The sequence below is a fragment of the Procambarus clarkii genome, unplaced genomic scaffold, assembly GCF_040958095.1.
Source record: "Procambarus clarkii isolate CNS0578487 unplaced genomic scaffold, FALCON_Pclarkii_2.0 HiC_scaffold_109, whole genome shotgun sequence".
Classification (NCBI taxonomy): domain Eukaryota; kingdom Metazoa; phylum Arthropoda; class Malacostraca; order Decapoda; family Cambaridae; genus Procambarus; species Procambarus clarkii.
The window spans coordinates 938964-960123 of NW_027189142.1; the positions used below are offsets into that span (position 1 = coordinate 938964).

The 21160-nt window shown below is 43.9% G+C and overlaps 3 non-coding genes across 3 annotated transcripts; all 3 read right to left on the reverse strand.

Annotated features, from left to right (window-relative positions):
• Window positions 1-4208: 4208 nt before the first annotated feature.
• On the reverse strand, window positions 4209-4327 carry LOC138360361 (5S ribosomal RNA). Its single transcript, XR_011226310.1, has one exon. It is a non-coding gene; the product is annotated as a 5S ribosomal RNA (ribosomal RNA).
• An 8216-nt stretch (window positions 4328-12543) lies between these two features.
• LOC138360362 (5S ribosomal RNA) lies at window positions 12544-12662 on the reverse strand. Its single transcript, XR_011226311.1, has one exon. It is a non-coding gene; the product is annotated as a 5S ribosomal RNA (ribosomal RNA).
• Window positions 12663-20819: 8157 nt separating this feature from the next.
• Window positions 20820-20938, reverse strand: LOC138360363 (5S ribosomal RNA). The gene has a single exon (XR_011226312.1). It is a non-coding gene; the product is annotated as a 5S ribosomal RNA (ribosomal RNA).
• Between the last annotated feature and the right edge of the window lie 222 nt (window positions 20939-21160).

Genomic DNA, 21160 nt, shown 5'->3' on the forward strand with positions numbered 1-21160 from the left:
CAAAAAAAAAAAAAAAAAAAATTGTCATACTGTACTAGAAATAAAAGCAGCTTGTATAAGTGACATACTGTCCTGTCCTGTTTTATTCTGTTTTTGGTCCTCTGGCTTAATCTGTTAAGTTAGGAGATGACATTTTAAATTAACCGTTTTCTTGACATTTTCAAACCTTAAGAGGGTGGCCTGCATAGTAATCCTAATGTGGAACATAACAATGAATCTCTAATCTCTAGAAAAAAGATACCGAGTGTTTATATGTGTGTTGAGAGAGAGAGAGAGAGAGAGAGAGAGAGAGAGAGAGAGAGAGAGAGAGAGAGAGAGAGAGAGAGAGAGAGAGAGAGAGAGAGAGAGAGAGAGAGAGACATGCAGAGACAGAGACAGAGACAGACAGACAGACAGACAGAGACTGAGAGAGAGAAACACACACAGACAGTTTCATAAATATTCTCATTTTATAGCTATTTGCTTTCAGTGACAGAGGTTTTTGTTATAATAGTATTGGTGTCTAACACTCACAATCTCTTTAGAAATTAAAGTGTGGCTCCAATGGAGCCGAGTTTGTTGGTTTGAGGCCAAGCCACCACCACAGGGCAGTAAGTAAGCCGTTTACTTGGAGGAGGTGTACTTGGTGACGGCCTTAGTGCCCTCAGAGACGGCGTGCTTGGCCAGTTCTCCGGGCAACAGGAGCCTTACAGCCGTCTGGATCTCCCGACTGGTAATGGTGGAACGCTTGTTGTAGTGGGCCAGGCGAGAAGCCTCGGCGGCGATGCGCTCGAAGATGTCGTTCACGAACGAGTTCATGATCGACATGGCTTTGGAAGAGATACCAGTGTCGGGGTGGACCTGCTTCAGCACTTTGTAGATGTAGATGCTGTAGCTCTCCTTCCTCCTGCGCTTCTTTTTCTTATCGCCCTTGGCAATGGCCTTCTGGGCCTTTCCGGCCTTCTTGGCAGCCTTTCCAGATGCCTTGGGTGGCATGATGATGCTCGTGCTGGCTGGCGTTGCGATACAATAATGAACTTTTGCGCGAGTCGAGCTTTCCTTTTATATCCCGCTCGCGACTCAGCTCAGAGCGGGTCGCGTGGCGGAGCGCGCTGATTGGTCAGTGGCGGACTCCCTTGATCCTGAGCGGGGTATATAACACGAAGCTCGATCTGCGGGCCGGCATAAAACACCACAAACCCACAACAGCAGCAGCAATGTCAGGACGCGGCAAGGGAGGCAAAGTGAAGGGCAAGTCAAAGTCTCGCTCCAGCAGGGCCGGACTTCAGTTCCCCGTGGGCAGAATTCACCGTCTGCTGCGTAAAGGCAACTACGCCGAACGCGTCGGTGCTGGCGCTCCTGTCTACCTGGCAGCCGTCATGGAATACCTCGCTGCCGAAGTTCTGGAGCTCGCCGGTAACGCCGCACGTGACAACAAGAAGACCCGTATCATCCCACGTCACTTGCAGTTGGCCATCCGCAACGACGAAGAACTCAACAAACTTCTGTCTGGCGTAACCATTGCACAGGGAGGTGTTCTTCCAAACATTCAGGCAGTTCTTTTGCCAAAGAAGACAGAGAAGAAGTAAGCACTTCTGCCACCCACCACGACAAATACCATAACCAGGCTCCATCCGGAGCCACACACACTTTAATAGAGAGATTCAAGTAGACAATCAACTTTCAAACATTAATAATAACATTTATATTGATTTCATTTGGAATGTGTACATAACAAACAAACAAAACAAAATTATAGGGGATATTCAGCATCACTTGGAATATTAACCAATCATATAAATCCAATATATATTTTATATTTTACTTTAAGCGAGGAATTCATATTCTATCAATTTTTAATCATACAAATGAACAAAAGCAATTCTTCACTAGACGTAATGAATGAATAAATGATCAAGGTTTTAATGTGTTTCATGAATAAATATATATATATATATATATATATATATATATATATATATATATATATATATATATATATATATATATATATATATATATATATAATATAATATAATATAATATATTATAATACTTGTGAACCAGAATATGTTTGAGCAGCAGCGATCGTGCCATTGGCCGAAGTGCAACAATTCAAATAATTTAAAGGGCCTGCTCGGGTATATAAGAGAGGCTGGGAGACTGGGGCCGGTGGTGGGTGATGGGTGATGAGTGATGGTGTGGTGTGGTGTGGTGTTGTTAAGAGTTGATTTACGGCCAGCCAGCCAGCTGCAGCCAAGGCAGGGCAGGGCAAGGCAAGGCAAGGCAAGGCAAGGCAAGGCAAGGCAAGGCAAGGCAAGGCAATAACAGGACAGGACAGGCAAGGCAAGGCAAGCAGGCGGGCGGGCAGGCGGGCGGGCGGGCGGGCAGCCAGCCAGCCAGCCAGCCAGCCAGCCAGGCAGGCAGGCAGGCAGGCAGGCAGGCAGGCAGGCAGGCTGGCAGGCAGGCAGGCAGGCAGGCAGGCAGGCAGGCAGGCAGGCAGGCAGCCAGCCAGCCAGCCAGCCAGCCAGCCAGCCAGCCAGGCAGGCAGGCAGGCAGCCAGCCAGCCAGCCAGCCAGCCAGCCAGCCAGCCAGCCAGCCAGCCAGCCAGCCAGCCAGCCAGCCAGCCACTCCCACTTTGTATTTATATGCATTCAATTTATATTCAAACATTATATATGTTAAGGGCCTAGTTTTAGTGTTTATTTTAAAAATGACAAACATCGAGTCGTTTTACCAGTCCTTTAGCGTTAACGGTGATGCATTTTAAAACTGAACAGAAATCACCTTTTCTGGATATATCAAATATCGAATCCGCTTAATGTGCCTACAATTCAATCATTCAAAAAATACATAATTTACATCATGCCTTTTCATAGAACAGACAATAAGATTTGAGACAATAAGAACTTTAGTTTTATAACTAAAGTTGCACAATTATACCAACTCTATGGTGGCTGGGTGGTAAGGTGTGTGGCTGGTGTTTTGGAAGTCGCGAGTTCAAACGACCCAATGGGAGTACTTTTTTTTTTTTTATGCCATACAATCTTCCTAGTACTATTATGTAGGTTTGTGTGTGTGTGTTTTTATTCATTCTTTGGTTTTATAGATGACATACATATTGACTCCTTTTACCGGTCCTTAATTAGGCTCTGGGGAAGCAATGGTGGTGGTGGTGGTGCATTTAAAACTAAACCAAAAATCACCAGTTCTGGACGCGTCAAATATCATATCCGCTTAATGTGTCTACAACCTAATTACTTAAAACTACACTATTTAATTCATTCATATCATGTGCATATTGGTCATTATGCTCATACAACCGACATAACAATTTATTTTCATTATTAGAATCATACATTTCATCAAGTAATACAGATACAAAGAGATTTTCTTTCTGAGAAGACCGTTAGTATTGGCTGGCTGGCAGGCAGGCAGGCAGGCATTTGAGGGTTATTATTTCGCCTGTTGATTGGGGGGAGGGTTGATGTGTTAGGGGGTTTTCGGTTAGGTGTGGTGGTGGTGATTGGTGGTGGTGGTGATTGGTGGTGATTGGTGGTGAGTAGTGGTGAGTAGTGGTGGTGGTGGTGGTGGTGGTGGTGGTGGTGGTAGTAGTAGGTGGGAGGGGGGGGGGGGGGGAAGGGGAATGATGGTCTGTGGATTCCTTCTCCGTACCCCTTACATATAAGCAAAAACATGCCTTCCTGTGGGTATAGAAACATTAACACAAATTATATCAGTAACTGATATTGTAGCCTTTTAAACAGAAAAGATTTGTACATACAAATACTTTTAAATTATCATTTATTTGTGGAAATGGCATTTACGTCATTAAATTGATACCTCAGCATCAAGTGTCCTGCAGTGGTCCAGTGGTAAAGTGTATATAAGTGATGCGTATTCTTGGAGTTGCGAGTTCAAACCCGGATTAAGCTATATATATATATATATATATATATATATATATATATATATATATATATATATATATATATATATATATATATATATATACAACATGTTTTGTTTTGGTTGTTTGTTTTTGTATAAAGCCTCACACACTATATTAAGCGAGTTTGTTTTAAACATGACATACATATTAATTCATTTTACCAGGCCTTATTCCACACAACTCCGTGAATTTCCCGTGGAGCCAGCCAGCCAGCCAGCCAGCCAGCCATTCAAACAAAAACAAACGAAACAAAACAAAACAAAACAAAAAACATTATTGCCAACAGCATTTGGTGTTCCCAGGCGGTCACCCATCCAAGTACTAACCAAACCCAACGTTGCTTAACTTCGCTGATCGGACGAGAAGCGGTGTTCTCAACGTGGTATGGCCGTTGGCATGAGACTGCCTACACATTGTGGCTAATAACCAACTCTTTTTAGTCATCACGGCAGGATACGGACCTTCTTGTGGTGTCTTAATGGTAATTGTATCCTAACATATTTTTGTCTCCTTGGCATGGATATTTAACATCGTTTATTCAGTCTTGGGTTTATGTTCTTTCGCCATTTACAGACATTTTACATCTACCTACTTCCTCAGCCTACCCTGCCAATTTCTAATGAATTTGTGGATTTTCTTTTGTAATACATACATGTGTGTGCTCATCTGCTCTTCAGTTTTTATGATATTTGTCTCATCTGTCCTGCTTTATGATACTTTTACAAAGAACATGAACAAATGCTTCTATTTTAGAGAAGATATGGGATCCAGGTTTCGGAGCCGTAAAACCAACCGTCGTGATTGGTGGACGAGTTGCCAGGTTGCAGCTTCTGTACCGTGCCGGCACATAAATAGGTTCGGCTCAAGCGGCGGCAGCATCATTCCCCCGTGACTGTCTGAGCGTCTCTCATCACCTTGGTTATCTCATCATCATCATGGTAGAAGCAAAGCCTACCAAGAAGGCTGCGGCTGCTGCTGCTGTGGTGGCCACCACCAGGAAACCTCGCGTCCAGGTTGCTCACCCGAAAACTAGTCAAATGGTTCTAGCCGCGGTCGCAGCACTCAAAGACCGTAAGGGCTCGTCTCTACAAGCAATCAAGAAGTACGTTGTTGCCAACAACAAAGTCGAGGCTGCCAAGATCGCCATTTACATCCGAAGATTTCTCAAGAAAGCAGTGGCTGACGGCATTCTTGTTCAGACCAAGGGAAGTGGAGCTAGTGGATCATTCAAGCTGGCCGTAGCAGAGAAGAGGGCCGTTCTAACTCCCAAGAAAGCCACCACAACCAAGAAACCATCTACAGCAGCAAAGAAGGCCGTGGTAACTCCCAAGAAAGCCGCCACAAGCAACAAACCACCTACAGCCTTGAAAAAGAAGCAGCAGCAGCAGCTTGTTGTTGGGAACAAAAAGCCCAAAATAAAGAGAGCTTCAAAATCTCCCAAACCACCCAAGGCAAAGAAAGCTGTCAAGAAAACAACAAAGGCAAAATAAACGACGACATGCAAGCAGCATGAATACACATGACAATAAACATCCAGGCCTCCCCCCTCAGTGGAGGGGCCTCATATGATTCCAAAAAGAGTTTAGTTTTGTAGACAAATAAATCATTACTTTTGGGGTAGATTTACTCTGTATATTATATATATATATATATATATATATATATATATATATATATATATATATATATATATATATATATATATATATATATATATATATATACACATACATGGGTGAGGTGATATGGTACCAAAGTTTTGGGTGAGGTGATTGACATTTACACAAGATAAAACACGAACCAATGGGAATAAAAACATAAGAATGGAAGTAACTGCAGAAGGCCTATTGGCCCATAACACAAGCACTTCCTCTTGATGCTTCTATATTGGTTCGGAGTCTTGAAGCTATAATATATATATATATATATATATATATATATATATATATATATATATATATATATATATATATATATATATATATATATATATATATATATATATATATATATATATATATGCACACAAAACTAAATAGTCTTGTTAGACAAATTGCCCCTATTAGAGGCAAGTTGACTAACAAGCCGAATGACTGCAATTGTTTTGAATTTGAGTTAAATCTAACATAGAAATGTAATCAAACCTAACCTAACCTATGCTAACCCAAGCTAAGCTAACCTAACCTAACCTAAGCTAACCCAAGCTAAGCTAAGCTAACCTAACCTAACCTAAGCTAAGCTAACCTAACCTAACCTAACCCAGCAATTCATGATCTTAATATAATACTGTTAATTGGATAAACCAATTTGGAAAGAAATGTTCGAAAATAACAAAATTAACTGTGCTTGTTAGGAAAATTGGGCCTTGCATACTTGTCCCAATAGTGTGGTTCTCGCTTTTAGGTACGACATAAACGTATACCTAAGTTGAGAGAGAAAAAGATTCGCACTCAAACATGCATATCGATTGCCAGTCCTGAATTCTGGGTAGATATTCGTGTCCTCCCTTTTCATTTACCATCATTTGGATACTATCAAAACAGCTCTGAGAAGGATAAAATGAATAAAACGGGTAGCTCACTCATGTAAAAAGGAAGAGTTGGGAAAGATCTCTCTCTCTCTCTCTCTCTCTCTCCCTCACCCCCCCCCCCCCACCACCACCAATGATCCTGCTCTGCTAGTATATAACGGAACAAACCTTCCCCCCCCCCCCCACCCCTCCCTCCCCAATCAGAGTCCCTTTAAGCATGCGAGGATAAAAAATAGATTTCATAAGACCCAATGTGCTAGCTGATATCAAAACAATTTATGTTATCGTCTATTAAGCCCTTCAGTAAAAAAGTATAGGGACCTAATTAGGTCCCGTTTTGAGGTGGTGGTGGGTGGAATCGATGGATTAGCCAAGCTCTTATCCGCCGAATCCGTAGAGGGTACGACCCTGGCGCTTCAGAGCGTACACCACGTCCATGGCAGTGACGGTCTTCCTCTTGGCGTGTTCCGTGTAGGTTACAGCATCACGGATGACGTTCTCGAGGAACACCTTCAGGACGCCACGGGTCTCTTCGTAGATGAGACCCGAAATACGCTTCACGCCGCCACGACGAGCTAAGCGACGAATAGCGGGCTTGGTGATGCCCTGGATGTTGTCACGTAGCACCTTACGATGACGCTTGGCGCCACCCTTTCCGAGTCCCTTGCCTCCCTTGCCGCGTCCAGTCATGGTGTTGAAGTTGTGTGAATAATAAAATTTCGGCACGATTTCCCCAGACTATATCCCGTCAAGCGGACGTACTTGTAGCATGGCAACTCCTAACTCCTGCCTGTCCTTACTTTATGCTTGTACTCGAGCAGAAACACGGCTTTCTCACAACGCTTTCAAAACTGCAGTTGCCTACTCGTCTGTTTCACGTCTCTGTGAAATGACTTTTGCACAAATCCAAAAAATAGAGCAAAATCAGCGATAATAGTGTTTGAGGTGAGCTGCCTGTTGGCTGCAGCCAGAGGAAGGAGGGGAGGGGCAACGGGGTGACGTAGGCGAGTCGAGCAGCCAATGGCGCTCGAGCAAGCGCCTCGAGACGGCGTATATAAGCAAAAATTTTTCGGCGCCGGCCATCACAAACCACAGTTGTTCACCATGGCTCGCACCAAGCAGACTGCTCGCAAGTCCACGGGAGGCAAGGCTCCTCGTAAGCAGCTGGCCACCAAGGCAGCACGCAAATCTGCTCCTGCCACAGGGGGCGTGAAGAAGCCTCACCGTTACAGGCCCGGAACGGTCGCCCTGCGTGAGATCCGTCGTTACCAGAAGAGCACAGAGTTGCTCATCAGGAAACTTCCCTTCCAGCGTCTGGTGCGCGAGATTGCCCAGGACTTCAAGACCGATCTTCGCTTCCAGTCGTCTGCCGTCATGGCTTTACAGGAGGCATCCGAGGCTTACCTGGTCGGTCTCTTCGAGGACACTAACCTCTGTGCCATCCACGCCAAGCGTGTCACCATCATGCCAAAGGACATTCAGCTTGCTCGCCGTATCCGTGGAGAGCGTGCATAAGCTAAAACGACCACCCTAGTATACACCAAACTCGGCCCTTCTCAGGGCCAAAATATCCTTCTAAGGAGATTTCAGACATTCCTAGCATCAGTCATATGAATTAACCTTCATCTATACATATAATAAATAAATAAATACAATAATTTAGGTGGCATACATACACTGTACACGTGATATCAATAAATCAAGTCATTTGTAGTACAACCTGTCCTCTTACAAACAAAACGCCGTCGCTTTTCATTCTTATGCACTGCCAAGGATCCTCCCCCCCCCCCCCTCCAAAAAAAAAAAAAAAAAAAATTGTCATACTGTACTAGAAATAAAAGCAGCTTGTATAAGTGACATACTGTCCTGTCCTGTTTTATTCTGTTTTTGGTCCTCTGGCTTAATCTGTTAAGTTAGGAGATGACATTTTAAATTAACCGTTTTCTTGACATTTTCAAACCTTAAGAGGGTGGCCTGCATAGTAATCCTAATGTGGAACATAACAATGAATCTCTAATCTCTAGAAAAAAGATACCGAGTGTTTATATGTGTGTTGAGAGAGAGAGAGAGAGAGAGAGAGAGAGAGAGAGAGAGAGAGAGAGAGAGAGAGAGAGAGAGAGAGAGAGAGAGAGAGAGAGAGAGAGAGAGAGAGAGAGAGAGAGAGAGACATGCAGAGACAGAGACAGAGACAGACAGACAGACAGACAGAGACTGAGAGAGAGAAACACACACAGACAGTTTCATAAATATTCTCATTTTATAGCTATTTGCTTTCAGTGACAGAGGTTTTTGTTATAATAGTATTGGTGTCTAACACTCACAATCTCTTTAGAAATTAAAGTGTGGCTCCAATGGAGCCGAGTTTGTTGGTTTGAGGCCAAGCCACCACCACAGGGCAGTAAGTAAGCCGTTTACTTGGAGGAGGTGTACTTGGTGACGGCCTTAGTGCCCTCAGAGACGGCGTGCTTGGCCAGTTCTCCGGGCAACAGGAGCCTTACAGCCGTCTGGATCTCCCGACTGGTAATGGTGGAACGCTTGTTGTAGTGGGCCAGGCGAGAAGCCTCGGCGGCGATGCGCTCGAAGATGTCGTTCACGAACGAGTTCATGATCGACATGGCTTTGGAAGAGATACCAGTGTCGGGGTGGACCTGCTTCAGCACTTTGTAGATGTAGATGCTGTAGCTCTCCTTCCTCCTGCGCTTCTTTTTCTTATCGCCCTTGGCAATGGCCTTCTGGGCCTTTCCGGCCTTCTTGGCAGCCTTTCCAGATGCCTTGGGTGGCATGATGATGCTCGTGCTGGCTGGCGTTGCGATACAATAATGAACTTTTGCGCGAGTCGAGCTTTCCTTTTATATCCCGCTCGCGACTCAGCTCAGAGCGGGTCGCGTGGCGGAGCGCGCTGATTGGTCAGTGGCGGACTCCCTTGATCCTGAGCGGGGTATATAACACGAAGCTCGATCTGCGGGCCGGCATAAAACACCACAAACCCACAACAGCAGCAGCAATGTCAGGACGCGGCAAGGGAGGCAAAGTGAAGGGCAAGTCAAAGTCTCGCTCCAGCAGGGCCGGACTTCAGTTCCCCGTGGGCAGAATTCACCGTCTGCTGCGTAAAGGCAACTACGCCGAACGCGTCGGTGCTGGCGCTCCTGTCTACCTGGCAGCCGTCATGGAATACCTCGCTGCCGAAGTTCTGGAGCTCGCCGGTAACGCCGCACGTGACAACAAGAAGACCCGTATCATCCCACGTCACTTGCAGTTGGCCATCCGCAACGACGAAGAACTCAACAAACTTCTGTCTGGCGTAACCATTGCACAGGGAGGTGTTCTTCCAAACATTCAGGCAGTTCTTTTGCCAAAGAAGACAGAGAAGAAGTAAGCACTTCTGCCACCCACCACGACAAATACCATAACCAGGCTCCATCCGGAGCCACACACACTTTAATAGAGAGATTCAAGTAGACAATCAACTTTCAAACATTAATAATAACATTTATATTGATTTCATTTGGAATGTGTACATAACAAACAAACAAAACAAAATTATAGGGGATATTCAGCATCACTTGGAATATTAACCAATCATATAAATCCAATATATATTTTATATTTTACTTTAAGCGAGGAATTCATATTCTATCAATTTTTAATCATACAAATGAACAAAAGCAATTCTTCACTAGACGTAATGAATGAATAAATGATCAAGGTTTTAATGTGTTTCATGAATAAATATATATATATATATATATATATATATATATATATATATATATATATATATATATATATATATATATATATATATATATATATATATATATAATATAATATAATATAATATATTATAATACTTGTGAACCAGAATATGTTTGAGCAGCAGCGATCGTGCCATTGGCCGAAGTGCAACAATTCAAATAATTTAAAGGGCCTGCTCGGGTATATAAGAGAGGCTGGGAGACTGGGGCCGGTGGTGGGTGATGGGTGATGAGTGATGGTGTGGTGTGGTGTGGTGTTGTTAAGAGTTGATTTACGGCCAGCCAGCCAGCTGCAGCCAAGGCAGGGCAGGGCAAGGCAAGGCAAGGCAAGGCAAGGCAAGGCAAGGCAAGGCAAGGCAAGGCAAGGCAAGGCAAGGCAAGGCAATAACAGGACAGGACAGGCAAGGCAAGGCAAGCAGGCGGGCGGGCAGGCGGGCGGGCGGGCGGGCAGCCAGCCAGCCAGCCAGCCAGCCAGCCAGGCAGGCAGGCAGGCAGGCAGGCAGGCAGGCAGGCAGGCTGGCAGGCAGGCAGGCAGGCAGGCAGGCAGGCAGGCAGGCAGGCAGGCAGCCAGCCAGCCAGCCAGCCAGCCAGCCAGCCAGCCAGCCAGCCAGCCAGCCAGGCAGGCAGGCAGGCAGCCAGCCAGCCAGCCAGCCAGCCAGCCAGCCAGCCAGCCAGCCAGCCAGCCAGCCAGCCAGCCAGCCAGCCAGCCACTCCCACTTTGTATTTATATGCATTCAATTTATATTCAAACATTATATATGTTAAGGGCCTAGTTTTAGTGTTTATTTTAAAAATGACAAACATCGAGTCGTTTTACCAGTCCTTTAGCGTTAACGGTGATGCATTTTAAAACTGAACAGAAATCACCTTTTCTGGATATATCAAATATCGAATCCGCTTAATGTGCCTACAATTCAATCATTCAAAAAATACATAATTTACATCATGCCTTTTCATAGAACAGACAATAAGATTTGAGACAATAAGAACTTTAGTTTTATAACTAAAGTTGCACAATTATACCAACTCTATGGTGGCTGGGTGGTAAGGTGTGTGGCTGGTGTTTTGGAAGTCGCGAGTTCAAACGACCCAATGGGAGTACTTTTTTTTTTTTTATGCCATACAATCTTCCTAGTACTATTATGTAGGTTTGTGTGTGTGTGTTTTTATTCATTCTTTGGTTTTATAGATGACATACATATTGACTCCTTTTACCGGTCCTTAATTAGGCTCTGGGGAAGCAATGGTGGTGGTGGTGGTGCATTTAAAACTAAACCAAAAATCACCAGTTCTGGACGCGTCAAATATCATATCCGCTTAATGTGTCTACAACCTAATTACTTAAAACTACACTATTTAATTCATTCATATCATGTGCATATTGGTCATTATGCTCATACAACCGACATAACAATTTATTTTCATTATTAGAATCATACATTTCATCAAGTAATACAGATACAAAGAGATTTTCTTTCTGAGAAGACCGTTAGTATTGGCTGGCTGGCAGGCAGGCAGGCAGGCATTTGAGGGTTATTATTTCGCCTGTTGATTGGGGGGAGGGTTGATGTGTTAGGGGGTTTTCGGTTAGGTGTGGTGGTGGTGATTGGTGGTGGTGGTGATTGGTGGTGATTGGTGGTGAGTAGTGGTGAGTAGTGGTGGTGGTGGTGGTGGTGGTGGTGGTGGTGGTAGTAGTAGGTGGGAGGGGGGGGGGGGGGGGGGGAAGGGGAATGATGGTCTGTGGATTCCTTCTCCGTACCCCTTACATATAAGCAAAAACATGCCTTCCTGTGGGTATAGAAACATTAACACAAATTATATCAGTAACTGATATTGTAGCCTTTTAAACAGAAAAGATTTGTACATACAAATACTTTTAAATTATCATTTATTTGTGGAAATGGCATTTACGTCATTAAATTGATACCTCAGCATCAAGTGTCCTGCAGTGGTCCAGTGGTAAAGTGTATATAAGTGATGCGTATTCTTGGAGTTGCGAGTTCAAACCCGGATTAAGCTATATATATATATATATATATATATATATATATATATATATATATATATATATATATATATATATATATATATATATATATACAACATGTTTTGTTTTGGTTGTTTGTTTTTGTATAAAGCCTCACACACTATATTAAGCGAGTTTGTTTTAAACATGACATACATATTAATTCATTTTACCAGGCCTTATTCCACACAACTCCGTGAATTTCCCGTGGAGCCAGCCAGCCAGCCAGCCAGCCAGCCAGCCAGCCAGCCATTCAAACAAAAACAAACGAAACAAAACAAAACAAAACAAAAAACATTATTGCCAACAGCATTTGGTGTTCCCAGGCGGTCACCCATCCAAGTACTAACCAAACCCAACGTTGCTTAACTTCGCTGATCGGACGAGAAGCGGTGTTCTCAACGTGGTATGGCCGTTGGCATGAGACTGCCTACACATTGTGGCTAATAACCAACTCTTTTTAGTCATCACGGCAGGATACGGACCTTCTTGTGGTGTCTTAATGGTAATTGTATCCTAACATATTTTTGTCTCCTTGGCATGGATATTTAACATCGTTTATTCAGTCTTGGGTTTATGTTCTTTCGCCATTTACAGACATTTTACATCTACCTACTTCCTCAGCCTACCCTGCCAATTTCTAATGAATTTGTGGATTTTCTTTTGTAATACATACATGTGTGTGCTCATCTGCTCTTCAGTTTTTATGATATTTGTCTCATCTGTCCTGCTTTATGATACTTTTACAAAGAACATGAACAAATGCTTCTATTTTAGAGAAGATATGGGATCCAGGTTTCGGAGCCGTAAAACCAACCGTCGTGATTGGTGGACGAGTTGCCAGGTTGCAGCTTCTGTACCGTGCCGGCACATAAATAGGTTCGGCTCAAGCGGCGGCAGCATCATTCCCCCGTGACTGTCTGAGCGTCTCTCATCACCTTGGTTATCTCATCATCATCATGGTAGAAGCAAAGCCTACCAAGAAGGCTGCGGCTGCTGCTGCTGTGGTGGCCACCACCAGGAAACCTCGCGTCCAGGTTGCTCACCCGAAAACTAGTCAAATGGTTCTAGCCGCGGTCGCAGCACTCAAAGACCGTAAGGGCTCGTCTCTACAAGCAATCAAGAAGTACGTTGTTGCCAACAACAAAGTCGAGGCTGCCAAGATCGCCATTTACATCCGAAGATTTCTCAAGAAAGCAGTGGCTGACGGCATTCTTGTTCAGACCAAGGGAAGTGGAGCTAGTGGATCATTCAAGCTGGCCGTAGCAGAGAAGAGGGCCGTTCTAACTCCCAAGAAAGCCACCACAACCAAGAAACCATCTACAGCAGCAAAGAAGGCCGTGGTAACTCCCAAGAAAGCCGCCACAAGCAACAAACCACCTACAGCCTTGAAAAAGAAGCAGCAGCAGCAGCTTGTTGTTGGGAACAAAAAGCCCAAAATAAAGAGAGCTTCAAAATCTCCCAAACCACCCAAGGCAAAGAAAGCTGTCAAGAAAACAACAAAGGCAAAATAAACGACGACATGCAAGCAGCATGAATACACATGACAATAAACATCCAGGCCTCCCCCTCAGTGGAGGGGCCTCATATGATTCCAAAAAGAGTTTAGTTTTGTAGACAAATAAATCATTACTTTTGGGGTAGATTTACTCTGTATATTATATATATATATATATATATATATATATATATATATATATATATATATATATATATATATATATATATATATATATATATACACATACATGGGTGAGGTGATATGGTACCAAAGTTTTGGGTGAGGTGATTGACATTTACACAAGATAAAACACGAACCAATGGGAATAAAAACATAAGAATGGAAGTAACTGCAGAAGGCCTATTGGCCCATAACACAAGCACTTCCTCTTGATGCTTCTATATTGGTTCGGAGTCTTGAAGCTATAATATATATATATATATATATATATATATATATATATATATATATATATATATATATATATATATATATATATATATATATATATATATATATATATATATATATATATATATATATATGCACACAAAACTAAATAGTCTTGTTAGACAAATTGCCCCTATTAGAGGCAAGTTGACTAACAAGCCGAATGACTGCAATTGTTTTGAATTTGAGTTAAATCTAACATAGAAATGTAATCAAACCTAACCTAACCTATGCTAACCCAAGCTAAGCTAACCTAACCTAACCTAAGCTAACCCAAGCTAAGCTAAGCTAACCTAACCTAACCTAAGCTAAGCTAACCTAACCTAACCTAACCCAGCAATTCATGATCTTAATATAATACTGTTAATTGGATAAACCAATTTGGAAAGAAATGTTCGAAAATAACAAAATTAACTGTGCTTGTTAGGAAAATTGGGCCTTGCATACTTGTCCCAATAGTGTGGTTCTCGCTTTTAGGTACGACATAAACGTATACCTAAGTTGAGAGAGAAAAAGATTCGCACTCAAACATGCATATCGATTGCCAGTCCTGAATTCTGGGTAGATATTCGTGTCCTCCCTTTTCATTTACCATCATTTGGATACTATCAAAACAGCTCTGAGAAGGATAAAATGAATAAAACGGGTAGCTCACTCATGTAAAAAGGAAGAGTTGGGAAAGATCTCTCTCTCTCTCTCTCTCTCTCTCCCTCACCCCCCCCCCCCCCACCACCACCAATGATCCTGCTCTGCTAGTATATAACGGAACAAACCTTCCCCCCCCCCCCCCACCCCTCCCTCCCCAATCAGAGTCCCTTTAAGCATGCGAGGATAAAAAATAGATTTCATAAGACCCAATGTGCTAGCTGATATCAAAACAATTTATGTTATCGTCTATTAAGCCCTTCAGTAAAAAAGTATAGGGACCTAATTAGGTCCCGTTTTGAGGTGGTGGTGGGTGGAATCGATGGATTAGCCAAGCTCTTATCCGCCGAATCCGTAGAGGGTACGACCCTGGCGCTTCAGAGCGTACACCACGTCCATGGCAGTGACGGTCTTCCTCTTGGCGTGTTCCGTGTAGGTTACAGCATCACGGATGACGTTCTCGAGGAACACCTTCAGGACGCCACGGGTCTCTTCGTAGATGAGACCCGAAATACGCTTCACGCCGCCACGACGAGCTAAGCGACGAATAGCGGGCTTGGTGATGCCCTGGATGTTGTCACGTAGCACCTTACGATGACGCTTGGCGCCACCCTTTCCGAGTCCCTTGCCTCCCTTGCCGCGTCCAGTCATGGTGTTGAAGTTGTGTGAATAATAAAATTTCGGCACGATTTCCCCAGACTATATCCCGTCAAGCGGACGTACTTGTAGCATGGCAACTCCTAACTCCTGCCTGTCCTTACTTTATGCTTGTACTCGAGCAGAAACACGGCTTTCTCACAACGCTTTCAAAACTGCAGTTGCCTACTCGTCTGTTTCACGTCTCTGTGAAATGACTTTTGCACAAATCCAAAAAATAGAGCAAAATCAGCGATAATAGTGTTTGAGGTGAGCTGCCTGTTGGCTGCAGCCAGAGGAAGGAGGGGAGGGGCAACGGGGTGACGTAGGCGAGTCGAGCAGCCAATGGCGCTCGAGCAAGCGCCTCGAGACGGCGTATATAAGCAAAAATTTTTCGGCGCCGGCCATCACAAACCACAGTTGTTCACCATGGCTCGCACCAAGCAGACTGCTCGCAAGTCCACGGGAGGCAAGGCTCCTCGTAAGCAGCTGGCCACCAAGGCAGCACGCAAATCTGCTCCTGCCACAGGGGGCGTGAAGAAGCCTCACCGTTACAGGCCCGGAACGGTCGCCCTGCGTGAGATCCGTCGTTACCAGAAGAGCACAGAGTTGCTCATCAGGAAACTTCCCTTCCAGCGTCTGGTGCGCGAGATTGCCCAGGACTTCAAGACCGATCTTCGCTTCCAGTCGTCTGCCGTCATGGCTTTACAGGAGGCATCCGAGGCTTACCTGGTCGGTCTCTTCGAGGACACTAACCTCTGTGCCATCCACGCCAAGCGTGTCACCATCATGCCAAAGGACATTCAGCTTGCTCGCCGTATCCGTGGAGAGCGTGCATAAGCTAAAACGACCACCCTAGTATACACCAAACTCGGCCCTTCTCAGGGCCAAAATATCCTTCTAAGGAGATTTCAGACATTCCTAGCATCAGTCATATGAATTAACCTTCATCTATACATATAATAAATAAATAAATACAATAATTTAGGTGGCATACATACACTGTACACGTGATATCAATAAATCAAGTCATTTGTAGTACAACCTGTCCTCTTACAAACAAAACGCCGTCGCTTTTCATTCTTATGCACTGCCAAGGATCCTCCCCCCCCCCCCCCCAAAAAAAAAAAAAAAAAAAAAAATTGTCATACTGTACTAGAAATAAAAGCAGCTTGTATAAGTGACATACTGTCCTGTCCTGTTTTATTCTGTTTTTGGTCCTCTGGCTTAATCTGTTAAGTTAGGAGATGACATTTTAAATTAACCGTTTTCTTGACATTTTCAAACCTTAAGAGGGTGGCCTGCATAGTAATCCTAATGTGGAACATAACAATGAATCTCTAATCTCTAGAAAAAAGATACCGAGTGTTTATATGTGTGTTGAGAGAGAGAGAGAGAGAGAGAGAGAGAGAGAGAGAGAGAGAGAGAGAGAGAGAGAGAGAGAGAGAGAGAGAGAGAGAGAGAGAGAGAGAGAAGAGAGAGAGAGAGACATGCAGAGACAGAGACAGAGACAGACAGACAGACAGACAGAGACTGAGAGAGAGAAACACACACAGACAGTTTCATAAATATTCTCATTTTATAGCTATTTGCTTTCAGTGACAGAGGTTTTTGTTATAATAGTATTGGTGTCTAACACTCACAATCTCTTTAGAAATTAAAGTGTGGCTCCAATGGAGCCGAGTTTGTTGGTTTGAGGCCAAGCCACCACCACAGGGCAGTAAGTAAGCCGTTTACTTGGAGGAGGTGTACTTGGTGACGGCCTTAGTGCCCTCAGAGACGGCGTGCTTGGCCAGTTCTCCGGGCAACAGGAGCCTTACAGCCGTCTGGATCTCCCGACTGGTAATGGTGGAACGCTTGTTGTAGTGGGCCAGGCGAGAAGCCTCGGCGGCGATGCGCTCGAAGATGTCGTTCACGAACGAGTTCATGATCGACATGGCTTTGGAAGAGATACCAGTGTCGGGGTGGACCTGCTTCAGCACTTTGTAGATGTAGATGCTGTAGCTCTCCTTCCTCCTGCGCTTCTTTTTCTTATCGCCCTTGGCAATGGCCTTCTGGGCCTTTCCGGCCTTCTTGGCAGCCTTTCCAGATGCCTTGGGTGGCATGATGATGCTCGTGCTGGCTGGCGTTGCGATACAATAATGAACTTTTGCGCGAGTCGAGCTTTCCTTTTATATCCCGCTCGCGACTCAGCTCAGAGCGGGTCGCGTGGCGGAGCGCGCTGATTGGTCAGTGGCGGACTCCCTTGATCCTGAGCGGGGTATATAACACGAAGCTCGATCTGCGGGCCGGCATAAAACACCACAAACCCACAACAGCAGCAGCAATGTCAGGACGCGGCAAGGGAGGCAAAGTGAAGGGCAAGTCAAAGTCTCGCTCCAGCAGGGCCGGACTTCAGTTCCCCGTGGGCAGAATTCACCGTCTGCTGCGTAAAGGCAACTACGCCGAACGCGTCGGTGCTGGCGCTCCTGTCTACCTGGCAGCCGTCATGGAATACCTCGCTGCCGAAGTTCTGGAGCTCGCCGGTAACGCCGCACGTGACAACAAGAAGACCCGTATCATCCCACGTCACTTGCAGTTGGCCATCCGCAACGACGAAGAACTCAACAAACTTCTGTCTGGCGTAACCATTGCACAGGGAGGTGTTCTTCCAAACATTCAGGCAGTTCTTTTGCCAAAGAAGACAGAGAAGAAGTAAGCACTTCTGCCACCCACCACGACAAATACCATAACCAGGCTCCATCCGGAGCCACACACACTTTAATAGAGAGATTCAAGTAGACAATCAACTTTCAAACATTAATAATAACATTTATATTGATTTCATTTGGAATGTGTACATAACAAACAAACAAAACAAAATTATAGGGGATATTCAGCATCACTTGGAATATTAACCAATCATATAAATCCAATATATATTTTATATTTTACTTTAAGCGAGGAATTCATATTCTATCAATTTTTAATCATACAAATGAACAAAAGCAATTCTTCACTAGACGTAATGAATGAATAAATGATCAAGGTTTTAATGTGTTTCATGAATAAATATATATATATATATATATATATATATATATATATATATATATATATATATATATATATATATATATATATATAATATAATATAATATAATATATTATAATACTTGTGAACCAGAATATGTTTGAGCAGCAGCGATCGTGCCATTGGCCGAAGTGCAACAATTCAAATAATTTAAAGGGCCTGCTCGGGTATATAAGAGAGGCTGGGAGACTGGGGCCGGTGGTGGGTGATGGGTGATGAGTGATGGTGTGGTGTGGTGTGGTGTTGTTAAGAGTTGATTTACGGCCAGCCAGCCAGCTGCAGCCAAGGCAGGGCAGGGCAAGGCAAGGCAAGGCAAGGCAAGGCAAGGCAAGGCAAGGCAAGGCAAGCAAGGCAAGGCAATAACAGGACAGGACAGGCAAGGCAAGGCAAGGCAAGCAGGCGGGCGGGCAGGCGGGCGGGCGGGCGGGCGGGCGGGCGGGCAGCCAGCCAGCCGGCAGGCAGGCAGGCAGGCAGGCAGGCAGGCAGGCAGGCAGGCAGCAGCTGGCGCAGGCAGGCAGGCAGGCAGGCAGGCAGGCAGGCAGGCAGCCAGCCAGCCAGCCAGCCAGCCAGCCAGCCAGGCAGGCAGGCAGGCAGCCAGCCAGCCAGCCAGCCAGCCAGCCAGCCAGCCAGCCAGCCACTCCCACTTTGTATTTATATGCATTCAATTTATATTCAAACATTATATATGTTAAGGGCCTAGTTTTAGTGTTTATTTTAAAAATGACAAACATCGAGTCGTTTTAACCAGTCCTTTAGCGTTAACGGTGATGCATTTTAAAACTGAACAGAAATCACCTTTTCTGGATATATCAAATATCGAATCCGCTTAATGTGCCTACAATTCAATCATTCAAAAAATACATAATTTACATCATGCCTTTTCATAGAACAGACAATAAGATTTGAGACAATAAGAACTTTAGTTTTATAACTAAAGTTGCACAATTATACCAACTCTATGGTGGCTGGGTGGTAAGGTGTGTGGCTGGTGTTTTGGAAGTCGCGAGTTCAAACGACCCAATGGGAGTACTTTTTTTTTTTTTATGCCATACAATCTTCCTAGTACTATTATGTAGGTTTGTGTGTGTGTGTTTTTATTCATTCTTTGGTTTTATAGATGACATACATATTGACTCCTTTTACCGGTCCTTAATTAGGCTCTGGGGAAGCAATGGTGGTGGTGGTGGTGCATTTAAAACTAAACCAAAAATCACCAGTTCTGGACGCGTCAAATATCATATCCGCTTAATGTGTCTACAACCTAATTACTTAAAACTACACTATTTAATTCATTCATATCATGTGCATATTGGTCATTATGCTCATACAACCGACATAACAATTTATTTTCATTATTAGAATCATACATTTCATCAAGTAATACAGATACAAAGAGATTTTCTTTCTGAGAAGACCGTTAGTATTGGCTGGCTGGCAGGCAGGCAGGCAGGCATTTGAGGGTTATTATTTCGCCTGTTGATTGGGGGAGGGTTGATGTGTTAGGGGGTTTTCGGTTAGGTGTGGTGGTGGTGATTGGTGGTGGTGGTGATTGGTGGTGATTGGTGGTGAGTAGTGGTGAGTAGTGGTGGTGGTGGTGGTGGTGGTGGTGGTGGTGGTAGTAGTAGGTGGGAGGGGGGGGGGGGGGGGGGGGGGGGGGGGGGGAAAGGGGAATGATGGTCTGTGGATTCCTTCTCCGTACCCCTTACATATAAGCAAAAACATGCCTTCCTGTGGTATAGAAACATTAACACAAATTATATCAGTAACTGATATTGTAGCCTTTTAAACAGAAAAGATTTGTACATACAAATACTTTTAAATTATCATTTATTTGTGGAAATGGCATTTACGTCATTAAATTGATACCTCAGCATCAAGTGTCCTGCAGTGGTCCAGTGGTAAAGTGTATATAAGTGATGCGTATTCTTGGAGTTGCGAGTTCAAACCCGGATTAAGCTATATATATATATATATATATATATATATATATATATATATATATATATATATATATATATATATATATATATATATATATATATATATATATATACAACATGTTTTGTTTGGTTGTTTGTTTTTGTATAAAGCCTCACACACTATATTAAGCGAGTTTGTTTTAAACATGACATACATATTAATTCATTTTACCAGGCCTTATTCCACACAACTCCGTGAATTTCCCGTGGAGCCGAGCCAGCCAGCCAGCCAGCCAGCCAGCCATTCAAACAAAAACAAACGAAACAAAACAAAACAAAACAAAAAACATTATTGCCAACAGCATTTGGTGTTCCCAGGCGGTCACCCATCCAAGTACTAACCAAACCCAACGTTGCTTAACTTCGCTGATCGGACGAGAAGCGGTGTTCTCAACGTGGTATGGCCGTTGGCATGAGACTGCCTACACATTGTGGCTAATAACCAACTCTTTTTAGTCATCACGGCAGGATACGGACCTTCTTGTGGTGTCTTAATGGTAATTGTATCCTAACATATTTTTGTCTCCTTGGCAGTGGATATTTAACATCGTTTATTCAGTCTTGGGTTTATGTTCTTTCGCCATTTACAGACATTTTACATCTACCTACTTCCTCAGCCTACCCTGCCAATTTC